The sequence below is a fragment of the Xylocopa sonorina genome, chromosome 1, assembly GCF_050948175.1.
Source record: "Xylocopa sonorina isolate GNS202 chromosome 1, iyXylSono1_principal, whole genome shotgun sequence".
NCBI classification, from domain to species: Eukaryota; Metazoa; Arthropoda; class Insecta; order Hymenoptera; family Apidae; genus Xylocopa; species Xylocopa sonorina.
In genome coordinates, this window is record NC_135193.1 from 1589014 (window position 1) to 1603591 (window position 14578).

Sequence of the window (14578 nt, forward strand, 5' to 3'; positions counted from 1 at the left end):
CCGTATCGTCCGTTCGAATTAGGAAAAATGACATCGCGCTGGGTAGTTACGCGCTTCAATTCATCCGGCGATGCTGTAATAAGACGCCATTGGCAGGCGAGTCTGATCATTTTTTATTGGACGTTTAAAAGTTTGAAACGAGAGGTATTTGGTCGCCGAGCAAGTTCCACCGGACTTTGTTACGTCTCGCTATATAAAGCCTGACGTTCTTCGTCGTACAGGTGTGATTTATTGAACACGAGGAAATTTATGGTGGCTCGTGAGATTGATAGCATAACCGGTTTGTTAGACATTGGCAGGCAAATTTCGTGTTTGTACCAATTCCAATTCGTAAAGAATGTAGAAAATTTCAGTATAGTTAATTAAATAACATTTCTTCTTCATCTCGGAACAAAATCCTTTTATCATTTTAAATGTTTGCAGAAAGAAGAAATCGAAGCATCCCTTAGATAAGAAAACTAGCAGCTGTTATCGCCACCGTCGACCACCGTGACCGCGTTAATTACTCTGATAAACTCGTGAGTAGCTTAATCCGAGAGTCATCGACCCTGAAGGGACCGATGGATGACGTGCCCTAAGGCACACGTCATCTTCACGGTGATCATGGTCGCTTAGCCTACCGGGGGGCGGTTCTTGTGGGTAACCATGGTCAACCGTGCACTTAACTGACCGGATAGAGCGTAACGGAGCTCTATCGAGTGTTCGAGGGGCTCGCCGTTAAAAGACGCCACGGTTTTTTGGGGTCAGCGACACGCCCGCATATACGGTAACGTCGCTGGTGTAACGGGAAGGGTGCATATGCTAGATTGGGGAGAGGAAAGTGGAACGATTTCGAGAGGAAAGAATGAGTGACAGGCGGCAGCGCGATGAGAAATTCGACGGGGACGATGGTCGTCGATGGGGGAAGAAAGAGGTCAGGGAGGGAACTAGAGAGATAGATGGAAACAATGGGGGACGAATGATGGTCTAGAAATGAGGTTAGAAATAAATGGTGTAATAATTGTAATGGTAATCAAAAGTGGAACGTGTAACATTTACAACGAATGAATTAGTAAATATAATAAATAAAAGGAGGTAGAGTTTAGACGGTGTATTAAATAATTAATTACACAGGCATATAAAGAAATTGTAAAACTGTAAGAATCTCCGAAAGCAGATGCAGAGGATAGAGAAATTACTATCTTGCAATGCACAAATTGACGATTTAACTTAATGTCTGATTTGGAGTCCATTAGTATTTTATTCCATTAATTAGCTAACAGTTTATCAGAATTTCGAATCCATCATTACAGAGATAGATTCGAGGAGATTTTCTGAAGGAAGAGCCTGGAAAAAGAATGAGAGAAAATTGAAGGATGAAGCAGAGAAGGTATATAACGTGTCCGTACGATTTGGAGATCTATTAACAAATGAAGTCGGCGATCTGCGGAGATCGTCGTCTCCGAACAAGGGAACGCGCTTAGGGTTAATTAAGATTTCAAGCGAATTTTTAATACCCCGTGTCCGTTTTAATTGAATTTGCTTTAATTAAGCTTTCGTTTAGGCCGCCAAGAGACTCCGGAACGGAGACCGTGGGATTCGAGGATTCCACGGAATAATTGGAGTGTCGGCTTTTTTTAACCCTCGAACCAGCGAGGACGAACGGACTCGGACATCATCGTAGGGGTTTACAGAAAGAATTTGCAATTTACATTTTCATTCGGAACGAAAATAGTGTAGTAACATTATCCATCAGGCCGGTCGGTGACTTTAGAGACAGAGGATTTATTATGGTTGATTAAAGGGCGATACATGTCGATAAAGCGTCGATAATGAATTCTATGCGAAACGAGTTACAGCCATGCGTCGACGCTGTGTTGAAAACCGTGTTTTAGTAATTAATATTCCCCTGATAGATTTAAGCGGTTTTAATTAATGAAATCACTTGAGAAACTAATAAGAAACGTTTAAGTAAAAAAACTTTGACAACATTATTTCTATTCCTTTACACTTAATCTACTGAATTTTCATCGAGAAAGCAGGTTAGGCCCGCTGCGGAAAAGATTGAAACAAAAATTTCTCCAGTTTGCCTGAAAAGTCATAAAATAAAAAATAAGTGTCATACAAAAAGCAGAAGTTTAGCCAGAAGTGAAAAACATACTTTAACATCGTACTCATCGTTAATTAAAGGTTAACGAGTACTTTGTTCCGATCGTACCAATATAAATAAGTGTTTTGTCCACGAAACGTGACGCTGGATACAAAATATGGACGGCTACTTAGGCTGGGCGCGTGTGAATAAATAATTAGCGAAATTATCGTGATCGCGACGATGAAAGGTAGGCAGGAAAAAGTCAGGGAAAAACCAGGAACAGAGCAGCAGACGGCCATTGTCTCGAGGCGTAGACCGTCCCGGTTTCGCAGCTCTTATTTCCTCCTTTCTCATCGTGGCGGGTCCATTCAACCGCAATTAGGATTATTTATTTTTCCCCGACGTCGGAGAAAGGACATACTGTCGAAACTCCTCGCCAGGACTTCGTTCTCTCACCCTCTTCCGCGATAAAATGGATCTCTTCGACTAGCCCATTTTCCTCTCATTTCCATGCGATGGAAATCTCTTCGTCCTTTTTGGTTTAAAGGTTGGAGGAAAGGTTTCGAGGTTTTTAAGGTCTATCACGAAACTTCTGAAACTATCCCTTCCCAAGCTAAGGAGCTCTAAGGAGAAATAACCTAAATGCCAGACCCGAAAAACCGGAGCAGTTTTCATATTCAGAATTCAGAATTTAGACTACAAACCGACTTGATACCTTGATACCCTATGTTCAGCAGTGTACACGTGAACGTCCTACATTCGACACGTTTCACCGGAATTTCGAACCCGCGAAGTGTTCGATAGCTCCGATCGGTCCTACCGCGTCGAATCTTATTTAACCCACTGAACTTCCTTCTGCATCGTGGAAAACTCGTCGGGAGTGCTTGTTTATATTGCATTAACAGGGACCACGAGCTCGCGGGATTAGAATCGTTGCTAAACTTATTTAACGGAAGAGCAGCCGCGTCCGATTCCCGCTGCCATTCAAATTTGCATAGTTAACAGTACAATATTTAACTACGTAACAGCGTTGATGCCGGCATGCTCTATCAACGTAATTACGGAATGACGTCGCTTCCTGCCCGCTCGAAATCTAACATTGTTTTTCTTCGTCGAACCACCGGGGAATTGGTCCGCTAATCAAGCTTACCCAGGAATAGCAGAAAACTTGATTTCAGATTTCATCTTCAACATCCCTATTAAATTAGTCATTTTATAAAATGACTTCGAATATTTCCAGATTTTATTAATTAATTTTTGTAAAAATTATCGGTTTTTTTAATTTATTCAAAAAGTTACCGTTCGATTATCTCAACGTGTCAACGGAGAAACAAAAATGAATTTTTCTTAAGAGGCAGGAGCCCAGATTTTCTGTAGAGTGTCTTCAGAATTAGTTCCTCTCGAGCCTGATTTATCTTTACCCATTTCCAATAATTTCGGAACAGAAGCAATGATTTGGAACATAGAGAACATAGTTAGACGTACAATCTTTAGGAAACGTAGATTAATTCTCAGATAGTAATCGCATCGTGGCCTTTTCTATTATTCTATAAAATATGCCATTTATATTTCTGGATATATGTAAGACGCAACATGGAGAAGGTCGATGGTATATCGTTTTGAAATAACATTATATATTACGTTACGTTCGGAAGTTGTTACAACGCGATTGAAATATCAATTCGAAATACGCTGTACTGTGGACGACAAGGTATCACGGATAAAATTGCGAATAATGCGATCGTTTCCGTCAGTGTACACCACAAAGCACGATAGATTTGCGTTCTGCTTACGTTCGCTACGAGAAAGAGACGTTCCCCACGGAAAAATAAAAGATGCCATCGAGTTTTTTACTTTCCACTCCGAGGGATAACAGGGGAGTGGATCCCGCGTGGTTTACTGGACCGTGGTTCGAAGCTGGACCTTTCCGTTTCCCGTTTCCCGGTCGACTGCTCTGAGCAATCGAGCTATCTTCGCTGTGAGTAGATTTCTTCCCTATAAACTCAATATTCTTCCGCAATTGATTGAAACTTTCGTGAAATTGCCGAGAAAATGGGGCAACTTGTACACTTTGTCGATAAGGGATGAAATTAGAATACGTAAGAAGTTGTGAAACGATCGCAGTAGGATTAATGGCTAAGCAATACGTAGGCGTGTTTCTAAAATGCTTTCGTATTAGAGCCTCGAGCACACTCCAACGCCATGGCCCATGCAAATGTTTAGGCAAATTATTATTATTAGTAACTAAAATAGTAGCACCTTTCATACTATATTGATATGTGATAAACAACGATCGAAGAACGGAACGAGAAATAATGAACTACAGATTCTGATAAACTATAAGCTAGTAAGCTAAACGTATCAATGAAATGTAATTAATTAATGAGCCAAACACTAATGGGCTTCAAATCAATTGGCTACGAACTGATAGATCATATACTGTGTACTGACACGTACACATGTATTTTCAAACTAGCAAACTACTCAAATTAACAGGCTGCAAATCAAGGAACTAGAAACACTAATGGACCACCCACGAACTATCAATATATATCCACACAGATGCAGTACAAATTTGTAGACCATAGAACTAAATTTATAGTCTACAAATAACTATTGAATTACTCAAATTTGTACTCTGCGAATCAATAAATTGCTAACTTTAATGTACGATAAACTAACAAACTCTGCATGTAACTGCACTACGGTTTACTGGAGAAACTATAATATAATGTATAAGTAGCGATAGGTATAAACGTTAATAAAAGAGAATTTTGATCGAACTTCAGTATAGAACTATAACTTGCAATTATTTTGATACCAAATTGTAATAACGCTTATAACCTCTGTTCTATGAATTTAAGCAATGATTTAGGACTCCCGACACCATTTGGGTGCTACTGTGAAACCCTCATTGGTTTCTATTTAATACGATTTTTATTCAGAAAATAAATAAACTAAACGTACATTATACAGAGTATAAAGTATTAAAGTACATGTGTTCTGTTTATACAAATGAAATGTCAACTACTAGACTGGAGACCGTTCAAACTTCAAACGCGTACACTTGATCCTATTAATTTTCGAACACTGGTATATTTTTCATTTCCAGGCTTCGCCCAATCTACAAAAACTACAAAGCTTCGAAAATATGTAACATCACGTTGTAACTGTGCAGTACACGGATGTAAAAAATGTAGAAATTTTTTAGTTATTGCTCACCGAACTGTTGTTACGTAATGTTGTTAAACTAGAATAGAAAGAAAAATGGAATGAAATTTTTCATTAAAATAAAATAGATATTAATCTTTCGTACACTTACAGCTATCGGTGTGAGATCAAGTAAACTATATTAATTATCAAAAAAATAATGATAAGCATTAGAGAGAAGAGTAAATAACCTTTAGTTTGCCGAGATAAATTTATTAAACCATCTAAACATTAATGTTTATTAGCAGACACTATCTATTGCACAAATAAAATTTACACAATTATTAATTCCGACTAAGAACACAACAAAACATTTCATTTCGCTAGGCGCGAGAGCCCCTAAACGAGTCTATAGAGCACACTGCACGCGACACACTTAGCCCAGTTCTATTTTTTAAACACCTGCACCTGCAGCAGCAATCCTTCGAGACGAGTTTCGCCCGGCATCGAAACGCTTAACATCACCTGCGTGTGAACGTCAACCAAAGTAACAAAGTTCGCGCGTATCGCAGGGTTTATGGTGTCGCGGTCGGAGGGTGCAAATCGAGGACTAAAGGGAGTGGGTTCGCGCGATCGAGTCGTAACCGGGGCGTTTAGCAACGGGGAGCCGTTCGCTCGTTTATCACCGAATTACTGTACAGTTCTGAGCACGATAAAGCGTTCGTAAATCGTGGCCGTCGCGACACGCGTGATTTCCTCTTTCGCGCGGCGTTCTTTCCTTCCTCGAGATCTTGGATATGTCTTCTGAACGTTCCGTTTCGACTGTTTTCCGCCAAATCGGGTGAGAGCTTCGAGCTTTTAGCAAATAGGCTCGTTACGAAGATTTGTGGCGTGTTTGAGTTAGTGGCGCGTTGCGTTAGTTCGAATGGACCTGTAAATGGATAATCAAATGCACACGATTTAACTTAGCCTTTATTGCGAGGCACGTATTGATTGATTATTCTAATAAATAAGTAATTTACTTTGCGAGTAATTGAGTTAACATCGATTAGTATAGATTAGGTATTATTTTCTTGAAAACTATAGTTGGTATTTTATTTCGAATTTTTTACTTACCTTAGTCTCCTATTTTTTTTTTATGGAAAATTAGAGCGATATCAGTTAGAAAATTTACAGTAGATTCTGTAATCGTGTTTTCTGAATTGTTTCTGTCAACAGAAAAAAGCAACAGAGAAGTTATTTTAATCAAAAGTATGGTTATTGACATTTTACTAATCGATCTCTGATAAGGGATACTATTAACTGAGTTCTGTTACTAATTAAATGTCACGCGTTGAGAAAGTTTGATTGATTTTAATGACAGTGTTAAGTACTGAACGTTGGAAATAATTTAAAGTCATTCGCAGAGCAAAAATTAAATTATAAATGACACAAAATTTTGCATTCATACATTCTTCATTCGAATCGCTACAGTTTTTAATAACACGTTTCTGTAACTCTTCTATTCTTTCGTTACATTTGCATACGCATTAAATATCGCGATTTCTTTCGGATTCAACCTAATTCGGTCAGACCAGCCTGTAGCAGTGCTAAAAAAAAAAAAAAAAAAATAAAAAGGAGAAACGAAAGCGCACATTTTCCCAGGTGCGAACCGCTTTTCACTTATAGCCGACATCCGGTCTGTTTCAAGTTTCCGCGGGTTCATGTTGGAAGACCGCAGTTAAACAGCTCTTGAACTTCTCACGCAACCTGCGAAAGAGAGAAAAACTTAAACATGTTAATTTCGTGGCTGCGAGATGCACTTTTATTTCACAAAACAATCACGAACCCCACTTTCACACCTGTTTCACACACGGAATTTCTTCCGAACCGTTTCCAAGTCGACACCATCCCTTCTCGTACGTATAAAACCGTTTAAACCGATCTTTGCTAGTTCCATGTAAATCACTGAACGCCGTTTAATCGCGAACGGTAAAAGCTGGCCGCTATGAAAAAGAGAAAAGAAAAAAGAAAAACAAGTGACACGGTCTTTTTTCCAGCTAAATTTCTTTCTCCCTTGGCACGAAAACATTAATCCGCGGATTAGGCGGTGAACGCTTAACAATCGGCCGTTTAAATCCTCGCGAAGATTAAGGTAAAAGTTATCCGGGATTATGGCGAGTTTAGCTTGAAACCAAATTGTTGCTGCTTAATCTCTAATTAGCATCACGGTTCGCGTGCTCCTTGCACGTGTTCCGTTTGGAATTCCACGCGGAACGTTCGACCATTTCCACCTTGCCGTCCCTATTACTTACTACAATTCCCTATTTATTTTATTTTTTATTTCAACTACTTTAAATGCACAACATTAATATATTGATCAGTCAGTTAAGACTGAATCATCGGTTGAAAGTTGCGTACGCGCAAACTAACGAGTGACATTATGTTGTGACATTATATTAAATGGCCAGTGAATTTCGCGTGTGGAAATCCGGCTTAATTCTCCCTTATTTCGTTCGTATCCCGCTTCACGCGTGTCGCCTTTCCCTTTTTTATCCTGTTCCTTTCTCTTCACCCCTTCACGCTCTCGCGCCTTTTCACGTTCCTGCCCGTTACCCTGACTCGAGCAACCCTTTTCACACACCTTTGTCCGCCCCGGATTCTCTCCTGTTTCCGTTTGTTTCGACTGTTCCGGTTTATACTGACTCCAACGTACGCAGTCTCCTCTTATTGCTATCTCTATCTCTAAAACTTTCTTTACCTCGACTCGCTCTACATATCTATTTCTTTCTGTTTTCCTTCTTTGTCTCGGTTCTAATTCTTGCGGGAACATTTTGCAATTTCGCTGTAAAAGAATTTTTATCGTATAATAGTTTCTGACAAAGTAACGACAATTACTTTAACTTGATAAACAGATTTTCACATCATTCAAAGTACGGTAACTGAGCAACGCGGTCGTACAGCTTTCAAGAAATAGCATCGCGAGGTCGTGGTATTTATACGTTCTAATCGAAGCATTCGCCAGAACGTTAACAAGCTCTGGTCGACTTAACCGGTGCGTACGCGAGCCCGTGGGAAACCGTAAGGCCGGATGAAGTCCGTACGCTTCTAGTAATCCGCCGATTACACGAACGGCCATTGAAGAGAGCCTCTGTGAGCAACAAACCGTAATGGGATTCGACGCTACTCTTTGATACGCGGGAGAACCCTTGCGATTTCGACCCGACGTCGATCCACGTGAATTATTAGCTTTTTTTATTGTTCCCCATATGGATTAATAAGCTGCAAATATCAGCTCGAGATCTTTGCCGTTTTATTTTTAACGCTCGCTGCGAAGTTAGTTGAGGTTTATGATTAACTGGCCGTGTGCACCTTTCAGCAGGATTATGTAGAATTATCCTTCGGTAATTCTCAAATCGATAATTGTAATTATTCGTGTTTTAGGAGACCGTGTTGCACTTCTGAGTGCTGAAGAGTTATTCTTAATTTTCATCTGATTTTGGGTAGAAAAAAGTGACGGATCAGACAGAAACTATTTTTATAATCGACTTTAAGTCGCAGAATTAAACGTGTGATCAAATTATGATAACGAAGTAAGAGATATTACGATTAAATTCTACTTAAATTTTTATTTCTTATTACGTTATCAAGTCAATGATAGAATTTCAAGTTTCAGGGTGTGGTCTATTTTGGGGAAACTGGGGAAGAAGTAATTATACACTCGATAATTTGAGTTTCGTTAACTAATTGCTAGCAACATGTATAAAAATTTCTCATAACCTGAAAATTTCACGGATGGTCGAAAAGTAGAAAAGAAAAAATGTAAATGACTCTCGACTATTTACCCCATTGACAGGAAACACGCGTACACGTCAAATCGGCCAATCGTCGTTCACCGTAAACCTGGTCCCTCCGCTCCATCCATCCTAATCCCCTCTAGTCCAGTGCAAACGATCTGAAATTGTTTCACCCTCGAGCCCTCCAGACCCCCACCCTAACCGCAGTTTATGGTACGTCGTCGCACTTTCGAGGTTCTTCGTACAGGTGACCCAACGCTCACTTGCCCTTTGTCTCGAACGCGGACGGAATTACGAGGGGTTGGCGGGCTGTTGTCGGTCGAGGCTCGCTGCTACTCGCGTTGTCGTCGCGCACAGGGAGACGCGGGTGGATGCATTTAATTTCGCGCGTTTCGTTCCCGGCCTGGATACGTCGCCGGGATGCGAGGAGAGGCAGGAAGGAAGAGGGCCAGGGTTAATGTACGGGCTACGGGCTCGGTCTTTTCAGCTCGAGGGAATCTAAACGGCCCTCGCTGAATAAGACGCCGCCGAAGACGGAAGCGAGTCGTATCCTCTGTTCGCCGAGAAACTCGTAAATATTATAATTGCGCGGCTAAACTCTTGTACTCATCCCAAATCTTTCGATGGGGACACTCGAAATACCGAGTGTTTCTCTAAGGGACGAAGGTTTGCGTGGAAGGATGTTGGATTTGTTGCTCTTGGCTGGCTTTTTTCTATTTGTATAGAGATAGGTTCGTAATATCAGAATTTTTACATAGTATAATCTTTAATTTAGTTATAAAGAATACTGTTGAGTAGTAAGAATAAAGTTAGTTGTTAGTTTGTGTAACGTTTGTGTAACAAATAACGTTGCCAATTGTGCACGTGCAATTTAGAAACATTGCAAAGTAATTGTTTATTTTAATCATTTATTTTAGTTTCATTCAATAATAATGTGTTTCACGTGTATATCAGAGAAATACTTTTCGTCTTTTTACGTTATTATTAGAGGTTCTTTGCGAAAAAAAAAACTGAAGATCGTTTGGAATGCAATTCGATCTTCTCTATCGAATCTCCCGTCGAATTTTTATTGCAAGCATTTCAATGTCAAAAGCGAGCATTGAAATTTCGAAAATTTTATTCGCCGATTTTACGACGAATAAAAATATGACAAAAAGGGTTCAAGATTCAATTTTGCAGAAGGTCAGACGTGGGTCAATAGTTTCTAAATGGAACCAAATATAGAAAGCTCGAATATTGATGCTTTCTGCTATTCGCGTTAGCTCTCGGTAAATAAAATAAAATCTTTGCATGGCATTATTCCCTCGGAAGGACTCTATAATTTTTAATAACTTAAAGGCTGAAAAAGCTACCTAGCCCGCAAAAACGCATAATTCACGGAGCAAGAATAATATTTTAAAGTAATTCTCTCCAGTACTACATCGTGAAGGGATGAATTTAAATTTCTCTTAAAATATACTCGAGCCATTAAAGGACAGCGCGCCAGTGAAATTTCAAGTAGTATAAGATTATTTCTACTCAGACTCGAGCAAAGAAGATCTCTGCAAACGCATATATTAGCTACGGATATAAATAATGTTTATATCCAAAACTATACGGATGGAACGAGAATCGGTTGTTCAAAATTCAACTACAATTCACCATAAAAAATGCTATCAACTGATTGTAATTTTAGCTAAATCTCTTTATTGCATAAAAGATGTCTCATTAAAAAGACATTTTAGAAAACACTTTTCACACAACTAAACAACGGAGATATTAACGAAAAAGCATTTGACGGAATAAACAGTTGAAAACGAAACTCCGCTCGGCAACAGTTCACCAACCGTTCGCAGTCTCTTAAAGACAATCGGCGGGCTCTCATGGCGATAGCTATCGGGAACGATCGACGTCCAGCAGACGTTCTCCCGTAGATGGCTGTAGACAGGTTCGCGCCAGCTGTTCCAGTTGGCTCCGTCCGTTCGCGTCTGTCCGATAAACGAACACTCCGCTGGCAACGCGTGCCGCTATCGATAAGAAGCGTCTCCATTTTTTCCCCAAACCCGGGTAAGCCGTGGAAACTGCCGGGGTAGAACCAAGGGAAAGGACCGGAGGAGTCAGGTCGGATATCGTTCGTGACGCGAAACGAGATCGATTCGTGGGTCCCGGGTGGGAACGGTGTCGCGGAAAAACGAATTCGAACGAAGGTATACTTCTAACGCGTCCATATCTGCGAGCTTATGCAAATGTCTAGCAGTTTGCCACGGGGATTTGCATACACCAGCCCGGACGATCTATATGGGATCATGTCTGGGCATAATCTCAAGACGCTCCACCAGTTATGCACTGGCTTTTCGGGTAGTCACGTTAGCGGTTCGCCTTCCATTCTTTTTTCTCTTTCCCTCGTCTTTTTCTCTTTTTCTGCGCCCCCCATCATTCCCCTCCGCGGTCCGTGTCGCGGCGAAACGTTCGTTCGTTATCAGAACGGCTGAAGATTGGACTTTTGGACACTCTCCAGTGACGTTCCGCTGAGATAATGCTACGGCTAACAGAAGTTGCTGGGCAGACAGTCGAGTTTGCAGACAGTTCTTGAATGTGAATCTGTTTAATGGATATGTGTCATCCCGATGGCGGTGGGAAACGGGCGTTGCTGGTGCATGTTACACACTTCCGTTGAAAAGTCTTCGGAGCAACTGTTACTTCTTGAGAATCTTAATTTTTTAACTTACAACAGAAACAAGAAATATTAAAATATTGTACATTAACAGAGTTATGCGAGACTACTGCGTTTATAAAATATAATAATAATCGTAGGGCGGCTTTCATAAAAACGTTGATGTTTAAACATTTTTTAAATATAGGTTGCGAGGAATTTAAGTGAATGAAATTGTGCAGAAAATTTGTAAACAAAATGATGCCTGAAGTTTCTACAATTTTTTCTTAATTATATGTTTCATCGTGAATGATTTAATTATTTTAAATTGAAATGTCCAAGTATCGTCGATAGAGATGTAGCATGGAATGCAGTTATTTGCCAAGAGTGTCAGTTAACAGATTGAGTTTAGAGTGACAGGGAACTGGATTGTTATCCCAGAGCTGTATGAGAATTTGAAACGTACGCGGAAAAAGAAACAAAAAAAAAAAAAAAAAAAAAAAAAAAATAGCCCGAAAACTGTATTGCGTGTGGTCGTCGATTAACACTTCGCGGTTTTATTGAAGCGCCCCTCGACACCATATTTTATCCCGTCAACGTTTAATTTTAACTGGAACACAATGCGGGAGAGCTTTAAGACTATTCGTAATAAATGAAAGTTCATCATTCGGTTTATTGAAAACTTTGTTTCATACTTTTTTAACAGAAAGAAAAAATTGAAAATTAGAAGAAATGTCAACCTTGATCATTTTATATCAGTAAGAACTGACACAAGTTTAGGATTGCATGTTTCGAAAGTCCTACAAATTAATCGAGCTCGAGACTATTGGCAGAGTATCGACCAAGAAGTTCGAACAAAATACACGCGGCGCGCACCCGTTAACGACGCTTGCGCTTTTCGCAGCCGATTTTCAAACACAATTACGGGCTACTTTAATCAGATAGGAAGTTACTTTCCATCCGAAACTCCGGTCCCCGTGCTTTCGCCACGATAGTGTTGATTAATTTGTCCCGAAACGGCTTATCTAGCCGCCCTGGCGAACTGTAAATGCAATCGGGACACGCGTTGTTGGCGAGGGTTAACTTTCGCATAGTTCCCGCGGCCCCAAGTATTTATCTTGCCGATTGTTGCCGCGCAAGAACTTGGCCGCAGCTTTCGACCGATGGAAACAGGACTATACACGGAACTCTGCCTGCCCTCCTCGTTCTACTGCCACTCTCGAGTTCGGGTTAGTTGTTTGTCACCAATTGAGAGAATGATCGAGTTGCGATAGTTTGATGTTCTTGGAGCCGGAAGATTGAGGTATGGGTGACTACTATATTGTATGCGTAAGGGAGAGAGAGAGAGAGGAGAAATTTTACTGTAGACAATCTCCTATTGTTTCCTTTATTATAAAGCCAATTTTCCACGTGGAAAGATTGTTGCCACATTGTCGAGGAACGCCCATTTTGTCGCGTATGAAAGCGTGTCGATTCGATTAATTCGTGTGCCAGGGAAGTAAAATCTGGTTCTCACACGCGAACATTATTGGCGCTAGGGGTATGCTAATTTAATGGCGCCGAAAAGTACGGTTGCACTTTAGATTGCCGGCGCAATGATTAGTGGTAGCAGCCATGTGGCTCCGGTTGGATCGCAATGTTTCCGTATGCAGAAAAAAATTGGCCACGGTCCAACGTTGCCAATAATATTTGCATGTGGAAGTCTGGCTTAAACAGCAGGCATAGCTTTTTACGCTATTAAATTGTCACGCTCTTGGTGTTAATAATTTTTAAATGTGTAAGCCTGGCTTTAGTTCCTTTCGATTCCGATGCTTGAAAGTGAAGTAATTACTACTTTAACAGTAATAGCGGTCAACATTTAAAGGTCCTTAAATACGCATACACATACTCATTAATTTTTAATGAATAATTCCAGCGCATTGTTGCATAAATATAACCGAGAAATTTTAACCCTTTAACTGCGGGTGTGATATATTAATTTAATATAGGTTTAATTTTTGCTAATATCGAATAGCGGCTCTAGCTTATTATATACAACTAAAATAAAAATTAAATAAAAACAATAAAAATCTCTTCTAAAATAGAATACCAATTCAGTGATAGAAGATTAGTAGTACATGTCTTCATTTTATTTTTCTTACCGCTGTAGTAAAAGAGTCCAGCCCAGTTAAAGAGTCAAAGTGCATTAGGACGAACACGTAGTACATATCGTAACGGACTTCACTAAAAATTTCCACGTTTAGACCCGAAACTCCATTCCCCAACGAGCGGCAACCTCTATTCTATTTTCTTCACCGGAACCGATCGGCCTGATCCCGCTCGAGAACAGTGCGCTGACCCCCATAAAAAGGGCTCTACGCTCTCGGCACACGCGATTGAGTTCCACTCGGACAAGATCAAGAGGAAGCCAACCCCGAACGAAATTATTTATTCGACTATGAAATCAACAGAATGCAACGGGCCAGCCGATTCCGCTCACGTGTCGAGGCTTCCGATTAAATTCTGCGACGTTCCTGACCGCCCATCCTCGCCTCCCCCCCCCCCCCCCCCCCCCCCCCCCCCACACACACACACCTTTCTTCGCCGTATGGTTTGTCTCTGAAACTGATCAACGGGAACTTCGCCTCCTGCGTCGCCGTCGCGTTTGAAGAAAATCGAAACCGTCTGGCGAAACTCCCGTTAATTTAACTTGTCTCATATTCCTACCGGCCAGTAGTATTGGATTTATTCGAGCGAACTGATCGCTGGTTCCCATCGATATTTACCGTGATATCTGGAATTTGTGAAAAGCTGATCCGATCGATCGCCCGCCGAAGATACTTCAAAGCTATCCTTGGCAATTCTGTCGCTTTTTAATTAAACTTGAATTAATTTCATAGTTATTAGATCGATGATTGATGTGACAGTTAAAATTTCAAATCAATATAATTCATTTTTTCCTATTTATAT

General features: G+C 40.4%; 1 protein-coding gene across 1 annotated transcript in view; it reads left to right on the plus strand.

Moving 5' to 3' along the window:
- LOC143431774 (large ribosomal subunit protein eL32-like) overlaps positions 1–14578 on the plus strand; it is a 310021-nt gene that overhangs the window by 57809 nt on the left and 237634 nt on the right. The window lies entirely within an intron of this gene.